The sequence below is a fragment of the Salvelinus namaycush genome, chromosome 8 (assembly GCF_016432855.1).
Source record: "Salvelinus namaycush isolate Seneca chromosome 8, SaNama_1.0, whole genome shotgun sequence".
NCBI lineage: Eukaryota > Metazoa > Chordata > Actinopteri > Salmoniformes > Salmonidae > Salvelinus > Salvelinus namaycush.
Window position 1 is genome coordinate 61,777,451 of NC_052314.1, and position 16,980 is coordinate 61,794,430.

Consider the following 16,980-nt stretch of genomic DNA (forward strand, 5'->3'; position numbering starts at 1 on the left):
TGCATGTGTTTGTATTTTAAGGAGAGACAGGCCTAGACTATTTCAATACTGAAAAAATAACTTTTGCAGAACTATAAAAGTGCAAAAGGTGCACTCAAAACAGACTGCAAACGTACTATATATTTGTATTTTATTCATTTTATTTCACCTTTATTTAACTAGGAAAGTCAGTTAAGAACAAATTCTTATTTACAATGACGGCCTACTATATGTAACCCACGTGAGTCAAAATCTTTCTATGGTGAAGTTCTAGATCGCTTTCCGCTGTTCAGACGCATAAATCAGTGGTTGCGTGCCACATCATCGACTGACAGATTGCAATAACATATGATGTGGTTAGCTGATAGGTAAAATACCTATCCAGGCCTTGTAAGATCAGGCAGGCATCAGCAGCGCCTGGGCAGAGGAACGAGCCCACTGTCTACTGAGCTAGGCCTATGATTGGTCATGGTCCAGCACTAAAACAAAAGCCTATGAAACGTTACATCATTGTAAAAAAATATATATATTCCAACAGTGCAACTTTTGATTAAAAATAAGATATTGCGCTGCAGTGGGGATATATTTAAATATAGCTGGGACAAGTATGTGATTACTAAGAGGATAGGGCACAATCAACGAATGATCTACAGGGCACAGACCGAGTGACATATTGTTGTGACATATATTGTTTTACACATAATGAGAGTTATTACGCATACAGCTAGAATTTGGCCACAACTAAAAAAAAATATGGCCACATCTTTATTGATCATTTAAAAAGCACATTAAGACCAACAGAATATACTGAACAAAGAAGTTGAATAATATGCCAGCACAACACATAAGAGCATTTTCCGACAATACAACCCACTGGGCACAGACATCTGTTCAACGTCTAGTTATGATTTACATCTGTTTGAGTTGTTAATTAACGTGAATTCAACGTGAAATCAACTTAAAATGTCACCAGGTCATTTAGGTTAAAAGTTGGGTGAAAAAAATACGAAAATCCCTGATGTTGATTACTTTTTTCATTTCCAATCAGTTTTCCACCGGATTCAACTTCATCAAATTTTTTTTTTTGTTGAAATTACAAATAACGTGGATTCAAACAGTTTTTGCCCAGTGGGGAGTTAGATGAAATCATGTTCATGTCTCATGAGCACGGGTGTTTTCAAAAGCATCAACTGGCACTACAAATGGACTTTCAACAATGCATCGCTGTTATATAAATATATCAAATTTAGGCAAGATGAAGGATATATGTCTAGGCTGCAAGTGAAAATATTACTAGGTCAAGAAAATTACTTTATTCACCATTATAATTCAATGAAGGATGAGTAAAATCATGGCCTATATGCAACAACTAATGAACAAACAAAAAATATTTGCATCCTTCAGTGTGAAACAACATTGCAGAATGGTTGTTTTTGCTTCAAGTTTGCCGCGCATAAATATGATGCAAACTTTTTAGAGATCGTGAAATCAGCTCGAGTCCAGGAGCATCTCTGGACTTGTGTGACCAGAATATTCCGCGACGCTTATCTGTGTGCCATCTCCAACCATTGGGAATAATACGTCAAATATATCCCCAAAAACAGATAACGGACCTGACAACAATCGACCTTCATGCAAAACCTCTTATATGCCTACTTTTACGCGCAATGTTGTGCGGAAGATCAGGCCTGTGCCCTGTGTTGCTGTCAGTTGTGACAGTTCCCAGATGGGGCCTGCTACTGTATGTGAGATTGAGTTTCTCACAAAAAAAACTCCCTCTCCATCCAAACCGTCCTCAAAAACCTTCTCCAGGCACAGGTCGGTGCGTCAGCTCCCAGGACAGAGGCTGGTTGTCTTGTCGAAAAGCCCTGAGTGCTCGGCATGAAAGGAACCGCTCGGGGTCTCTGTATAGCCGAGGCCATTATCAGGGGATGGGGAATCGACACGGGCGGTTGGAACACTGATGGTATTTCTTCCTATTAGAGGTCGTGGATATAACGAACCTTATCTAATCCATGGTAAGTAGCCTAAACTACGCGGATTTCATCATTTGTTTTGAATAAATTTCAAGGGACACTTGAATTAATTGTGATATTTACCTTTTATTTTTGTTATCGAGGCTATTTCCTGTCTTGCCTACATGTGATGCACAGTTTTCAGTAACGGTGTTGATGGAAGTCAGTCAAAGTTGACTACGACGATGTAACTCCATAGTTATTGCATTGGCTACCATGTGGAGCGTTGTGCGCTTATTTGCTCGTGGTAAGCCGCTCTGTTACTGGTTATTATAATGATAAGTAGGCTACACTGGAGTACCACTTCGACACGTTATACCACTGTAATACAAATAGCCTTATAATAATCACCGTCATAATAATAACCCGAATAATCAGAATAATAACAATGCATTGTCATTATCATGATATGCGTGATGATTATAATACATATTCAAAAGACAACTCAGAAATTTATGGTTACTGAAATGCATGCAGTAACACAGGCCCATGTGTGTGTGCTAGCTATAGGCTATATGTTGATGGTGCAGATTTTTCGACTTACACAAAATGAACAACGTTGGCATTCAATAGACTACTATAGACCTTTTTAACGTATTCTTGAGGCGGAGCGGAAGTGCAAATAGAACGTGTTATTGTTTTTACAGTTGAAAAGTCTATAGACAATGAAATAAAAAATATAATTGAAGAGGGGTAATCTAAATGATGTGCAATGTAGGGTAGAAATATTACAAATGTGTGTTTTCACATGGGTTCTCTTTATATATACGATATGCTACACCCATTGCCATTTACAGAATGTGTATTAGGCAAATGACTATCCTAAAATATTGTTCTGAAACACCCTGACTAATACGGCATCCTCTATTCGCCTGTGGCGCGCGGCACTATGAGATCAAGTGAGAAGAGAGGAGGAGAGGCAGACCTCCCAAGTGGCTGGGGGCATGCGTGTCATTGTAGGGGACTCGGCTAACACTCCATTCATCCCGGCGAGCAGGAGGCGACTGTTCTGTTTTGTCGGTGATAAACATTTAAAACCGTTAATAGAGACCATAAATCCAGTTGGGAATGCTACACGCAAAAACATTGACCGGAAAATGGCTGCGTTTACACACACACTGCAGACTATACTACCATGCACGCCTCGCGTCAACATCGTTATTCTGGCCTTGTGGATTTAACAAAATACACCTTCAAACAATACATAACCCTACCCGCAACCTTTAAAAAATGTAGGTAGCACCTATTATGTGTTTCACAATAGGCTACAGTGCAATATATTAGCCTACATTTAAACAAATATATAGTCTAGGCCTAGTACTACGAATAAGATTCAGTGAGGGAACATATATATTTGCATGGATTGAGAGAGTTTGAAATTTAAATCTACCCAACCTCTCTGCTTGTAAAACTACTTATTCACGATTGACTGTTCACAGTGATTGAGTAATGTAGGCCCTATCATATCAAGGCGTGTGTGTGTGTGTGTGTGTGTGTGTGTGTGTGTGTGTGTGTGTGTGTGTGTGTGTGTGTGTGTGTGTGTGTGTGTGTGTGTGTGTGTGTGTGTGTGTGTGTGTGTGTGTGTGTGTGTGTGTGTGTGTGTGTGTGTGTGCGTGTGTGCGTGCGTGTGTGCCTGCGCTCAATGATGCATTTTAGAAAGGTTGCTTTGCGTAAAGTTTGTTAGGCTATGCTAAAGTTGATGTCATTTATGGGTAAAGTTGATGTCATTTAAAACAATGTGCTCGTGTTTGTCTTTCGTATAGGCTATGGCGATATGCGTTGCATTAGTGCTTCAAAATTATCTGGAGCACTGTGTCTTCGTTTTAAAATGACTACATTTCAGACTTAGGTCTAATTCAATGTTCCCAGTTGTGTTTGTAAATAATTGGTGTCCAAATAAATAAGACTGGATACCGTCTATTAGCCATAATAGTTATGTTTTGTTAGCTAAACGCTGTGGATTGACACTAACTGACCTTGGCCAGATTCGAGACATTGTATGCCATTTATTTAAGTGGAAGGCGCGTCGCCGCGGCATGATGAACCGCCGCGGTAGTAGTGTAATATTTCTTCACTGGGAAATAAACAGACCAGGGACATCACAGACACGAGTTACGCACAGTATTAACCTTTTAAACTAACCAATTAAAGAAAGGAATAGACAGTGCCCGAAAGCTGTTCGATAGGCCTAACCAAGGCAGCACTGCGGCGGTGAATGTCTGGTCAACTTGGCTGGAATATAAATTCAGGCCCATATGGAATGGGAGGCGTATACAGCCTTCATCAAATCGATATCATAGCTGCTAATTTGCACAAATTACCCTAACTATAGGCTAACCGTTAAATATTATTCGTTCAGGTTAATCCGTTAATATAGGACAAAATTATTTAACAAATCACTGTATTCCAGGCTTTGTAGACTACCCTGCAAATCAGTGGCTTTATTTGCTTTATCGCGCCATTGAATGCAGCATGCGTTATTGTCCAAAATGTGGTGTTGAAGGCTACTTTGGAAGTACTTTGAAATCACCCCAAAAATATTGTCATTTCGATGTGACAACACACATCAACAATTGAATACCTAAAATGCTCATAGACCGAAATGCTCATAGGCCCAAGTTATTGAACTCTACATTTTATCGTCCATAACAACCCTACAAATCAATGTCCATGCATTTCCCATCACTGTACTTCAAGAAACAGATACAAATCCAGCCTACATTAGAATGATATAGCCTACACCATTCACAATGTTAAAGATATTTTTTGAACACAAACCAATGAATAGCATAACGTTGTAATGACGGCGCTTTAGGCACATCATTGATAAGAGAGACAGGGACTCGTTCGTAGGACTACAGCCTACTTACTAACTGTTAAGATTATTGCCACTTGATCCCCATATGGGAGTCTTTCAAGCAATTAAAATAAAACAATAAACGTGGCAAAGATGTTCTTCGGTTAATGTTTTTATAGATATCGTTCTAAAATTAAGACTAAAATGGAAAACGGAAACTAGATTTGAAATATAAACATTGTTGACGCGTTTCATGCTTATTTGCATTTTTTTATGTGACATTATAAGGCAGGCAGCATTTGTACCACTAGTATGGCTCCGTTTTTAAATTAAGCAGACAAAATGTATAAGTCTAAACCTATCTGTAGCCAAAGGACTATGATTGCGCAAAATCCTGTTAAATAACATGCAACATGCACGAGATAATACATCATATTCCAAATGCTTTTCAGGTCTATTGCTCTTCGTGTTGTGTCCAGGGACTGAAGGGGATTTTCTCTTGCTTGCTGTATGAGTGATGGCGAAGCAGCGGTCAAAAGACACCTAGATTATTAGGCTACCCCAAGAGGATATGATGTCATCCCTATTCGGACGAGGTTCATTGACTTCTTAAAGATGGTTCGATTACTCTCAGCATACATATCTTCCGACGCAGCTGCAGCAACGCAGATGTCGCTGCCGGGTTTCGCCAACAACAGAGAACAAATAATTCAAGTCCGTATTTGGCTGACAACTAACGCGCCTGGGGGTTAAAAATGAACACGTACAAAAACCCGAACTCTTTCTGAGTAGCCTCGGCAATTGATGGCAATCAATACAACTTCTCATTTTGTCAATATGAATCTTGCAGCCATCACTATCGAATGCAGACAAAGGCCTCATCGGTTTGACCAGTTGAAAATGTGATAGAGCATATTATCGTCCATCATACACTGTCCCTCTGTGACCAGTTCCCATGCATGGTATGTCAGTGCGTTTCTGACCGGGAGCGAGTTCAGCTATTTCCTTATCTGTCCGGTGGAAGTGGCCGGGATAACTAGGTCGAGATGACGGCATCACGCTGTGTTGGTCACAGCGTGTTTCCAGCCTGTGACGTAATACAATCAATATTTACACCCTGTGCCACCTTCCTCTGAAGATTAGGAAAGGGAATTCAGCAAAATACGAAAGATGTCCCCTATCTTTCTCTCTAAGTGTTATGATCAGGGGCATAAAGTCTAAACATTGAATTCAAAATGCAGAACAGTTTCCTGACTGATAACATTTATTTTCAGGACCAAAATTCTGCATATCAATGTAGGTTATTTTTTAGGGGCCCACGTGACATTTTGCCATGCCAGACATTAAAATGTAAGGTCAATCAACTGATTTTGTTCACCGCCTAACAAAGATCTTTAAGCTTATATCAACAGAGGCCATGCTGTGTCCTCTTAAAGACATGGAAAATGAGATCTCTGTAATCTAACACCATTGTTCTGTGCCATATCTGACCTGAATGGCTACACTTTGGTGTTGTTACGCACCAGATTGTCTCCCAAAACATCAGCAATATTACATTGTTTTCATAGGACACAGCGTGGGACCATAGGCTCCCACGAATTCACGTGAGAAAGCGGGTGCACGTGCACACACACTTTCTCATTTTCTCTTTGTCTCTCTCCTGGATCATTAATGAGCATCAGGTCAGAGTGGAGTGGTGTTGTGATGGTGATGGTATAACTCCTGGATGGGGCCCTCCAGCCCCCCCCCCCGTCAGTCAGTCAGTTAGGGCCCTGTGAGGAGAAAAGAGGACGGTGCATCCGGGGCCAGGTTCCTCTGTCATCCATCATGGGCAGTACTGGAGAGTTTCTGGAGAAGTCTGTGTCTAGCCTGCGTTAAACCACAGCGATGACAACCATCCACATTCTACCCCCTCTCACGCCATCTCCCTCTCTCTCTCTCAACCTCCCTCCCTCCACATGTGTTGCTAAGCTTTCCGAAAGGGTTTACCGCATTCCCCCTAACTGGTGCAGAGCCGGTGGACCCATAGGCAATCTGCCATATTGAACGGGCACTAAGTTGGATCTATGAGTACCCTTTATTTTCTGTGCACGTCAGTCCAGATCCAGTGAGAAACCAAACAACTGCTTTCGAGGTGAGGGTACACAAACGCACACATCCAACACCCACTATGTGTCAACAGGCAACGGCCCGGGTTGATTAATGACCATGCGGCCCAATGAATGCTTCCTTGTTTTAATTGGGCTGATGACGACGTCACAGTGTTATTTTGACTCTCCCAGTCCCAGAGCACTCCCATCAGCCATCACAAGCACATAGGGACCTGTCATATATCAGACAGGAAGATAATGGCCATTTTTCCCACTGATTCATCCATCCACCGCCCCTGAACCTTGAACTCTGATATCCACATATACAGTGCCATCAGAAAGTATTCATACCCCTTGACTTATTCCACATTTTGTTGTGTTACATCCTGAATTCAAAATGTATTACATTTATGTTTTGTCTCACCCATCTACACACAATACCCCAAAATGACAAAGTTAAAACATGTTTACATATTTTTGGCATATTTTTGAAAATTAAATGCAGATATATCTAATTTACATAAGTATTCACACCTCTGAGTCAATACATGTTAGAATCACATTTGGCAGCGATTACAGCTGTGAGTCTTTCTGGGTAAGTCTCTAAGAGCTTTGCACACCTGGATTGTACAATATTTGCCCATTATTCTTTTCAAAATTCTTCAAGCTCTGTCAAATTGGTTGTTGATCATTGCTAGACAAACATTTTCAAGTCTTAAGTTAAAGTCAATACTGTAACTCAGCCACTCAGGAACATTCATTGTCTTCTTGGTAAGCAACTCCAGTGCAGATTTGGCCTTGTGTTTTAGGTTATTGTCCTGCTGAAATGTGCATTCAATCTCCCAGTGTTTGGTGGAAAGCAGACTGATCCAGGTTTTCCTCTAGGATTTTATCTGCGCTTAGCTCCATTCTGTTTCTTTTTTATCCCCAGTCCTGAACGATTACAAGCATACTCATAACATGATGCAGCCACCACTATGCTTGACAATATGGGGAGTGTTACTCAGTAATGTGTTGTGTTGGATTTGCCCCAAACAAACACTTTTTATTCCTTCTTTTCACTCTGTCATTTAGCTTAGTACTGTGGAGTAACTACAATGTTGTTGACCCATCCTAAGTTTTCTCCTATCACAGCCATTAAACTCTGTAACTGTTTTAAAGATACCATTGGCATCGTGGTGAAATCCCTGAACGTTGTCATTCCTCTCCGGCAACTGAGTTAGGAACCATGCTCAGAGGGATATTCAATGTCTGCTTTTTTTTTTACCCATCTACCAATAGGTGCCCTTTTTTGCGAAGCATTAGAAAACCTCCCTGGTCTTTGTGGTTGAATCTGTGTTTGAAATTCACTGCTTGACAGAGGGACCTTACAATTACAGTGCCTTCAGAAACTATTCACACCCCTTGACTTTTTCAGCCTGAATTAAAATGTATCAAATAACGTCAATGTGGAATTATGTTTCAATCATTTTTTACTAATTCATTAAAAATGAAAAGCCGAAATGTCTTGAGTCAATAAGTATTCAACCCCTTTGTTATGGCAAGAATAAATACATTTATTGGACTAAAGAAGACACATAATAAGTTGCATGGACTCACTCTGTGTGCAACAGCAGTGTTTAACATGATTTTTTAATGACTGCCTCATCTCTGTACCCCACACATACAATTTTCTGTAAGGTCCATCAGTCGAGCAGTGAATTTCAAACACAGATTCATTTACAACATTGTAGGTCCTCCATGATACTAACCTAATTAACAGCGTGAAAAGAAGGAAGCCTGTACGGAACAAAAATATTCCAAAACATGCAAAACAATTCATTTATTGTCCTGAATACCAAGTGTTATGTCTGAGGCAAATCCAATACGACACTTTACTGAGTACCACTCTCCATATTGTCAAGCATAGTGGTGGCTGCATCATGTTATGAGTATGCTTGTAATCGTTCAGGACTGGGGATAAAAAAGAAACAGAATGGAGCTAAGCACAGGCAAAATCCAAGAGGAAAACCTGGTTCAGTCTGCTTTCAAGCAAACACAGGGAGACAAATTCACCTTTCAGCAGGACAATAGCCTAAAACATAAGGCCAAATATTCCTGAGTGGCCTAGTTGCTTAAATCGGCTTGAAAATCTATGGCAAGACTTGAAAATGTCTGTCTTGAAATTATCAACAACCAACTTGACAGGGCTTGAAGAATTAAAAAGTAATAATGTGCAAATATTGTACAATCCAGGTGTGCAAAGCTCTCAGAGACTTACCCAGAAAGACTCAGCTGTAATCACTGCCAAAGGTGATTCTAACATGTATTGACTCAGAGGTGTGAATACCTACATGAGATATTTCTGTGTTCCATTTTCAATAAATTTGCAAACATTTCTAAAAACATGTTTTCACTTTGTCATTGTGGGGTATTGTGCACAGATGGGTGAGAGAGAAAAAATATTTAACCCATTTTCAATTCAGGCTGTAAGACAACAAAATTATGAATAAGTCAAGGGGTATAAATACTTTCTCAAGGCACTATATCTGTATGTGTGCGGTACAGAGATGAGGAAGTCATTCAAAAATCATGTTAAACGCTATTATTGCACACAGAGAGAGTCCATGTGACTTATTACATGACTTGTTTAAGCAAATGTTTATTCCTGAACTTATTTAGGCTTGCCAAATACATTTCAGATTTTAAATTTTACAAAACATCCTTACACTTTGACATTATGGGATATCGTTTGTAGGTCAGTGACAAAAAAAATCTAAATTTAATCCATTTTAAATTCAGGCTCTAACACAACAAAATGTGGAAAAAGTCAAGTGGTGTGAATACTTTCTGAAGGCCCTGTATAACCTATAACCCCGACCGTAATCCCCCAGCTACCAGGCATTTGACGCCAGTGCAGTAGTGAAGTCCAAACCACACAGGTTAAGCCTGTATAATGCCTCACCTTAGATATTGTTCTCTTTTTACTCAGATCAAAAGAGGGCTGTGAAAGTTCTCTATGGCTCGGCCAATCACTGGTCTCATGAGTATCAGGTTTCCCTTTCATCAAATCACAGAGCTGGAAAATCCACTCGGGTCTCTCGGGCCGGCCAATGACACAGAGGCTGCTGCCAAACTGGCCAATGGGACAGAGGCAATTTTTTTGTGAGTATGTTTCCCGGAGCCAGCTGCCTCAGCACCAGACTACATTTACTTTCCCTTATGATACATGAGATAATCATCTGGTGTAGTACAGCACTTCAGCGTTGCTTGGCCACAGTGCTGTTCAAACATGTGTGGAAACCCAGCAGAGTAGGTGTCCATTTTAACCTGTCTAGTTAATTAATGATCTCAAAGATTGAAGAGATGGAGAACTTGAGGAATTGTTCCAAAATGCTGGGCTGCAACAAGATCTCACGGTTTAACCAATTTTGACTTCAGATTCTGACGTTAATCTACATTTATCCAAACGTCAAATATTGAAGTGGCTCCAAACATCAAATTTCGAAGTTAAGTGTTAAGGTTTGGGATAGGGTTAAAACAAAAGTGTGTGTCTTCCACGGGGATTGAACACGCTACCTTCGGATCCGGAGTCATGGGATTACCTCTAGTACTTGATGGTAATAGCGCTCACAGTTGCCCCTAGTGGCTGGGTTTGAAGGCATTTCCCAACATCCTCAAGACATGGACAGACGTCCAATTTCGAAGTCAATCTTGAGCGATCTAGCTGTCCAATGACGTGGCCCTGGTCCTTTCTAAGTAGTCTTTCTGTCCATGTTGTCATTTGATTTATAAGTGCTACTGATTAATTTAATTTCCACATTTCCTCTCATTTGAAACAAGTTAAGATGTCATGGTCTGTGCATGCCGTGATTGTTCATCGATAGGTTTCCTGGCAATTGGCTTCCTTGAAATTAGGCCTATGCTATAGTACCCTAGCGTGCTGCTTGACACAAAAATATTTTCTTTCTAAATTTAATAAAGTACAAGTTGAACTGCTAATAATATGGATAATGCCATGTAGTTATACAATTTATTACAATATTTATAAAGTTGAAAGGAGATACTGTATTATGCGTTGACATGATTAATACAAGTATTTATATTACATGCCCAGATTGCAACAGTAGGCCTACCATTTTAACAAATAGAAAATGCTAATGTTTTTATATACATGAATAATAGATTAATAAATACATAATTGAATGAATAAACGAGCTTAGCTACATGTTTGGTGCATCCTCACTTAAATGTAGCAGATCTTTCGTTAGAAATGATCAAACGTGAGTGTGTTTCAATGCATAATTTATTAGCCTGAATTCTCTCATCTCGATGAGGCTATAGTTCACGTAGGACTAAATCTATAGGCTAATCAACTACATGGAAATTATGGGCTTAAAAAACATTTCATTTTGGAATCATTGTGAGTATCGGTAGCGCACTTTTTTTTTATATGCAATAGGCGGTATGGTTAGGCCTATATATTATTTCTAATTAGATCTAATATCCTCCATGAAATGAACCATATGTATATTATGAATTAGGTTGACAATGGTTATGGTTTTAGGTTTTTATTTGGGGACAGGGATGTAGACTAATCATTTTTGGAGACAAAGTTCCAACTTTTAAATCAAACATCTTCGCTTGAAAAGACGATTTAATTTTTGTATTTTATTTTTACAATTGAGTTTAAGTTACGGGCTATAGTCTACTGTAATCTGACGGACAACAGAAATTCGCAACATTTATGATTTCGCTAGCTAACTCCTTCCTACATGCAACTCACCACTTCTTTCCAAAATGTTTCCTTTTAAGCGCGCATAGACTACGTAGCGTATTGATTTAATGAGTGGGTGGCAGATTGATCTGCAACGGAGTGGCCCCTTGTTTATTGGTCGTCTTGTCCGTAGGGCTGAGAACCTGAAGTCTCTCCCGGGTGGCCCAAATTCCAGGTGCCCTTACACTTCCACAACACCCCACTGCTTTCATTACTTGCTGCAGAATGGTTTTGATCATGTTTGCAGCTAACATAAACCCTGACCACACACTTTTGGCGCCCTTTGGGTAAAAAGAAGGGCCATTTTTACGCTGCCGGGAGAGGAAGAGGGGGGAAAGAATACCAAGTAGTTGACCGGTGGTCGCCATAGCCTCATACTGTCAGACATGAACATAACACATTTTATTGTGTCTGCCTGCCACGCCGTATTTCATAATTCGATGACCAAATGTCATACCAAAAATACATAATTAGTATCCCCCTTGTGTACAAGTTCTTAGGCTATTTAGTCTCCCGAGCTCATGAAGTCATGAAGCTCCCTACAATTAGTGCCAATTTTACACCTACGTGTAGTTGATGCATTATGCACTAGTCACACATAGGCTATAATAGGTTGTACTAGGACTAATCAAACAATTGCCCCAAAAGTAAAGGAAAGGTGGATACTTAGTCAGTTGTACAAATGAATGCATTCAACTGAAATGTGTCTGCCGCATTTAACCCGACCCCTCTGAAAGTACAGAGCGGTTCATCAGGTTACTCCATGCAGGACATTGCTAAAATACAGGTGACGTTAACATCCAAAATAAAGGAAACACCAACATAAAGTATCATAATCTATTGCACCTTGGCATAGATTCTACAAGTTTCTGCGTGTTTCTGAGTGCGAAATCATTCTTCCAAGGTAAATTCCATAAGTGTGTGTTTTGTTGATGGTGGTGGAAAACACTGTCTCAGGCCCCACTGCAGAATCTCCCATAAGTGTTCAATTGTGTTGAGATCTGGGTACTGAGATGGCCATGGGATATGGTTTACAGCATTTTTATGCTCATCAAACCATTCAGTGACCATTTGTTTCTTGTGGATAGGGGCATTGTCATCCAATGGGGGCATAGCCATGGTAGCCAAAATAAAGGCACCTTGTTTTGGTGCAGTGGCATGAAGTCATGAACATACAGACTAGACCTCCACCCCCCACCCCCCACTCACACACACCAGGTCTACTACTACTCCATCCCATAGACCAGCCAGTGCTCAACCCCCACACAGACACATCTAACCCTATCCCACCCCCATCCCCTCCCAGACAGCTGATAACCAGTGTTTTAAGATTCCTGACAATTTATCAGCAGCACTGGCCTGGTTACTGGCCAGCTCTCTCTCTCTCTCTCTCTCTCTGGCTCTCAGTTCTGAGTGCATTTAAAAGGGAGAGTTAGAGGGGAGTCTGCATGTGAAAACACTAATGTTGGGACAACTTGTTTTAAAAGATGAAACACTCTTCTGTTGAGGGTAACTCTGCTCTACTTCCATTTTGATTTGATGTGTCTGCTCTGCTAGAACCCCCCCTCATGTCTGACATCGACCTTCTAGGTACACTTCCTTTTCACAAATCAATAACAAAAAAAATACATTATACAGTATTCTATAGAGCTGGTATTACACACACCCATGCATGCACGCACACACTCTCTCTCTCTTTCTCTCCCTCTCTCTCTCCATGTTAGCTACAGTAGCCTTTGCTCTCACATCTAAATACACTCACAGCCTCATAATGAGAGGAAGTTTACAGCTAAGCCCTGCTTGTAAAGGGAATCTCCTCTCTTCTGACTGTTGCAGCCATGAAGCCTCTTGCCAGACCACCAGCAACAGGTTCTTGGGTTACACCACTAGATTACACTATCGCTGGAGCTAGGGGCTCCCATGTCAGCTCTGCTCAAATGGGACGGGACCATACCTGGGTTCGTTTTGACGTGTTTCTGAGTGGTAAACTGACCAATGAGAGAGAGACGGACTGCTCATATCTTGGTCTCATATTGCAATATGACTCAGTCATAATGTAGTACTTTGGGTGTTGATATCCACATAAATCAACCAACACACGATACAGCGTCAACAAAGATTTGCTACGACTTTCAAGTACACCCAAATCCTACAGCTGTGTTTGGCTACAGTTGTAAATGAAATTACTGCTCTATGAAATTTAAGAGCAACGAGTCCACTCCTGTGTTTGCCGTCACTATGGAAACCAGAGTGCCCCTGTCATAATTCATAACTATACATTGCCATAGATTGCTGATGTATAAACTAGTTTACACACGCAATGCAACATGTAGGAAATCATAATCAACTGCATTTTCCGTCAATTATGTTTTGTGTAAATTAAAATGTATTGATTCTGTATTTATTTATACAGTGATTTTACTCTGAAATGTAGAAGCATAATTCAAAATTCTGGTCTATAGAAAAAATAAACCACACTATGTTGAGCTTTTCCAATATGATTTACACGGTTTTCCTGGCGTTGGCTGTTCAAAACTCAATAAAACAGATTGAAACAAAACGAAACAAAAGTCAGGAAAGAGATGACATTTTCCAAGAAAACCACAACGATACAACTGTCAAAGTCCCTCGAATTTAGGATTAGAGTGGAACACAAATCAAATTCAGTACAGCCTCTGGGAAGACTCTCTCATTCTCTGTTACTGTTCAAGACCTCTATTTCCTCTGCTTATTGGAAGTATAAGGAAATGTGAATGGTCTCATTTCAAGGGCAGGCACACTTGACGGAACTTGTAATATAAGTCAATGTGATATGCGACTGCTTAGGCCCTGAATAACATAAAGCATATTTAGAAACCCGAGGGTGAAATCTTGGAGACGTGCATATACAGGCTGTGGGCCTTGATAACAGACAAGCCTGCGGTAAAAGTTACATTGACGCCTATAGAAAATGTAATATAAGTTGCAGCCATATTGTCTGACTCCACAGGGAACACTTGTGGATAGGGGAAATGATTATTTTTGGAATAACATTTATTTTAACCACAAACGTGGGGTGTAATTTCCTTCTCCACAAAGGGCTGTGGAGTTTTTCAGACTTTTTTTAATGCCGGATGAGGTGTTCGCAAATGCAGCTAAATACTGACCTCTTGTGGTTAAGACATGCCTTCAATACACACGAACCTACTGACAAAGACGGATCTATTGGAGGTTGTGGCACTGGCAGTACAAATATGAGCTTGTCATCTCTGATGGATTACATTGTATAGCACTTTTCCCAAGGTCTGAATGTTTTTTCAAAACCTATCAATAAATCACATTTCCCATAGACAAAACAACAATGATCTTGCATTTCTTATTTTCCCCTCTCGCCCTCTCGCCCACTACACTACAGCCAACCAACTAACCAGTCAGAAGAGAAACAGTCTAACTGAAGACTATGGAACCATGGAGATGGCGGCAAGACCAGCATATCACCATTCTGTCCTTAATAATCAACTCGAATATGTAGGCGACATATTGTTTGATAAATTAATTTGTGAGTTAAAGGGACAGTCTTCAGTTGCAACAATTACAAAGTGGAGACCCCGCCTCTGTTTTGGTTAAAAGCTGAGGGAAGGGCGTGGAGAAATGTAACCACTCTAAAATGCATAGATAGCGCAATGGATGCAAGGACTGACCACCCAAGATATCAAAATAGTTTTACGCATGTTTTGTAGCTAAATGTGTGTAAACCAATACAATTTGATTTGGTTTGTTTGTTTACATTTGCAATATTTACAAACATTGGAGTAAAACAAGTTTATATTTTGGTTCTGATGGGGTACGACAGTTGAACTAAGCTTATGAGGCATTTATAAGTTATATTCTTCAAGAATCAATGGGCAATGGGTATTCACACACCCCTTGACTTTTCACACATTTTGTTGTGTTACAAAGTGGGATTCAAATTCTAAATGAATTGTAACTTTTTTGTCAACGACCTACACAAAATACTAAAACATTTGTTTAAAAAAATTATGGAAAATAAAACACTAATTTATCTTGATTAGCTAAGTATTCAACCCCCTGAGTCAATACATGTTAGCATCACATTTGACAGCTGTGTGCAATAATAATAACATGATGCAGCCACCACCATGCTTGAAAATTTGAAGAGCGGTACTCAGTGATGTGTTGTGTTGGATTTGCCACAAACATACAGTAATGCCTTGTATTCAGGACAAAAGTAACATTTCTTTGCCACATTTTTTCACAGTATTACTTTAGTGGCTTATTGCAAACCAGATGCATGTTTTGGAATATTTTTATAATGTACAGGCTTCCTTATTTTCACTGTCCTTTAGCATTTAGGTTAGTATTGTGGAGTAACTACAACGTTGTTGATCCGTTTCTCCTATCACAGCCATTAAACTCTGTAACTGTTTTAAAGTCACCATTGGCCTCATGGCGAAATCCTTGAGCCGTTTCTTTCCTCTCCGGCAACTGAGTTAGGAATGACGCCTGAATCTTTTTAGTGACTGGGTGTATTGATACACCATCTAAAGTGTAATTCATAACTGCCCAATGTTCAAAGGGATATTCAATGTCTGCTTATTTGTTTTACCCATCTACCAATAAGTACCCTTCTTTGCAAACCATTGGAAAACCTCCCTAGTCTTTGTGGTTGAATCTGTGCTTAACATTCACTGCTTGACTAAGGGGCCTTACAGACAATTGTATGTGTGGGGTACAGAGATGAGGTAGTCATTTAAAAGTCATGTTAAACACTATTATGGCACACAGAGTGAGTCCATGCAACTTATTGTGTGACTTGTTAAGCAAAGTTTAACTCCTGAACTAATTTAGGCTTGCCATAACAAAAGGGTTGAATACTTATTGACTCAAGACATTTCAGCTTTTCCTTTTTAATTAATTTGTAAACATTTCGAAAAACATAATTCCACTTTGAGATTATGGTGTATTGTGCGTACATCAGTGACAAAAAAAATCTCAATTGAATCCATTTTAAATTCAGGCTGTAACACAACAAAATGTGTAAAAAGTCATGGGGTGGGAATACTTTCTGAAGGCACTGTATCATTCATTTATAAATACACAAATGGATGTACAGGTGTAGGATCTCAATTTGAGCCAGTTTGCTACAGCATGAAAATACTGTAATCCTGCAGCAACAGGAAATGTGAATTATGTGGATTATAATTAACAGACATTTTTGTTGGGGTTGATAGATTTTTCTTAGGGCAAATCAAGTCTGATATTTCTAAGTGGAAATGACTAACTTTAGAAGCTGTTTTAAAACTCAAGTTTAAAGAATCCTGCTGTGCATGAATATGCTCACAA

The 16,980-nt window shown here is 39.8% G+C and overlaps 1 protein-coding gene across 1 annotated transcript in view; it reads left to right on the forward strand.

The window, feature by feature from the left end:
• The first annotated feature begins 1,800 nt into the window (after positions 1–1,800).
• LOC120051996 (scrapie-responsive protein 1-like) overlaps positions 1,801–16,980 on the forward strand; it is a 31,363-nt gene continuing 16,183 nt past the window's right edge. Inside the window, exon 1 of the mRNA XM_038998874.1 lies at positions 1,801–1,997. The gene's annotated coding sequence lies outside the window, so the exon portion shown is untranslated. The remainder of the gene's footprint in view (positions 1,998–16,980) is intronic.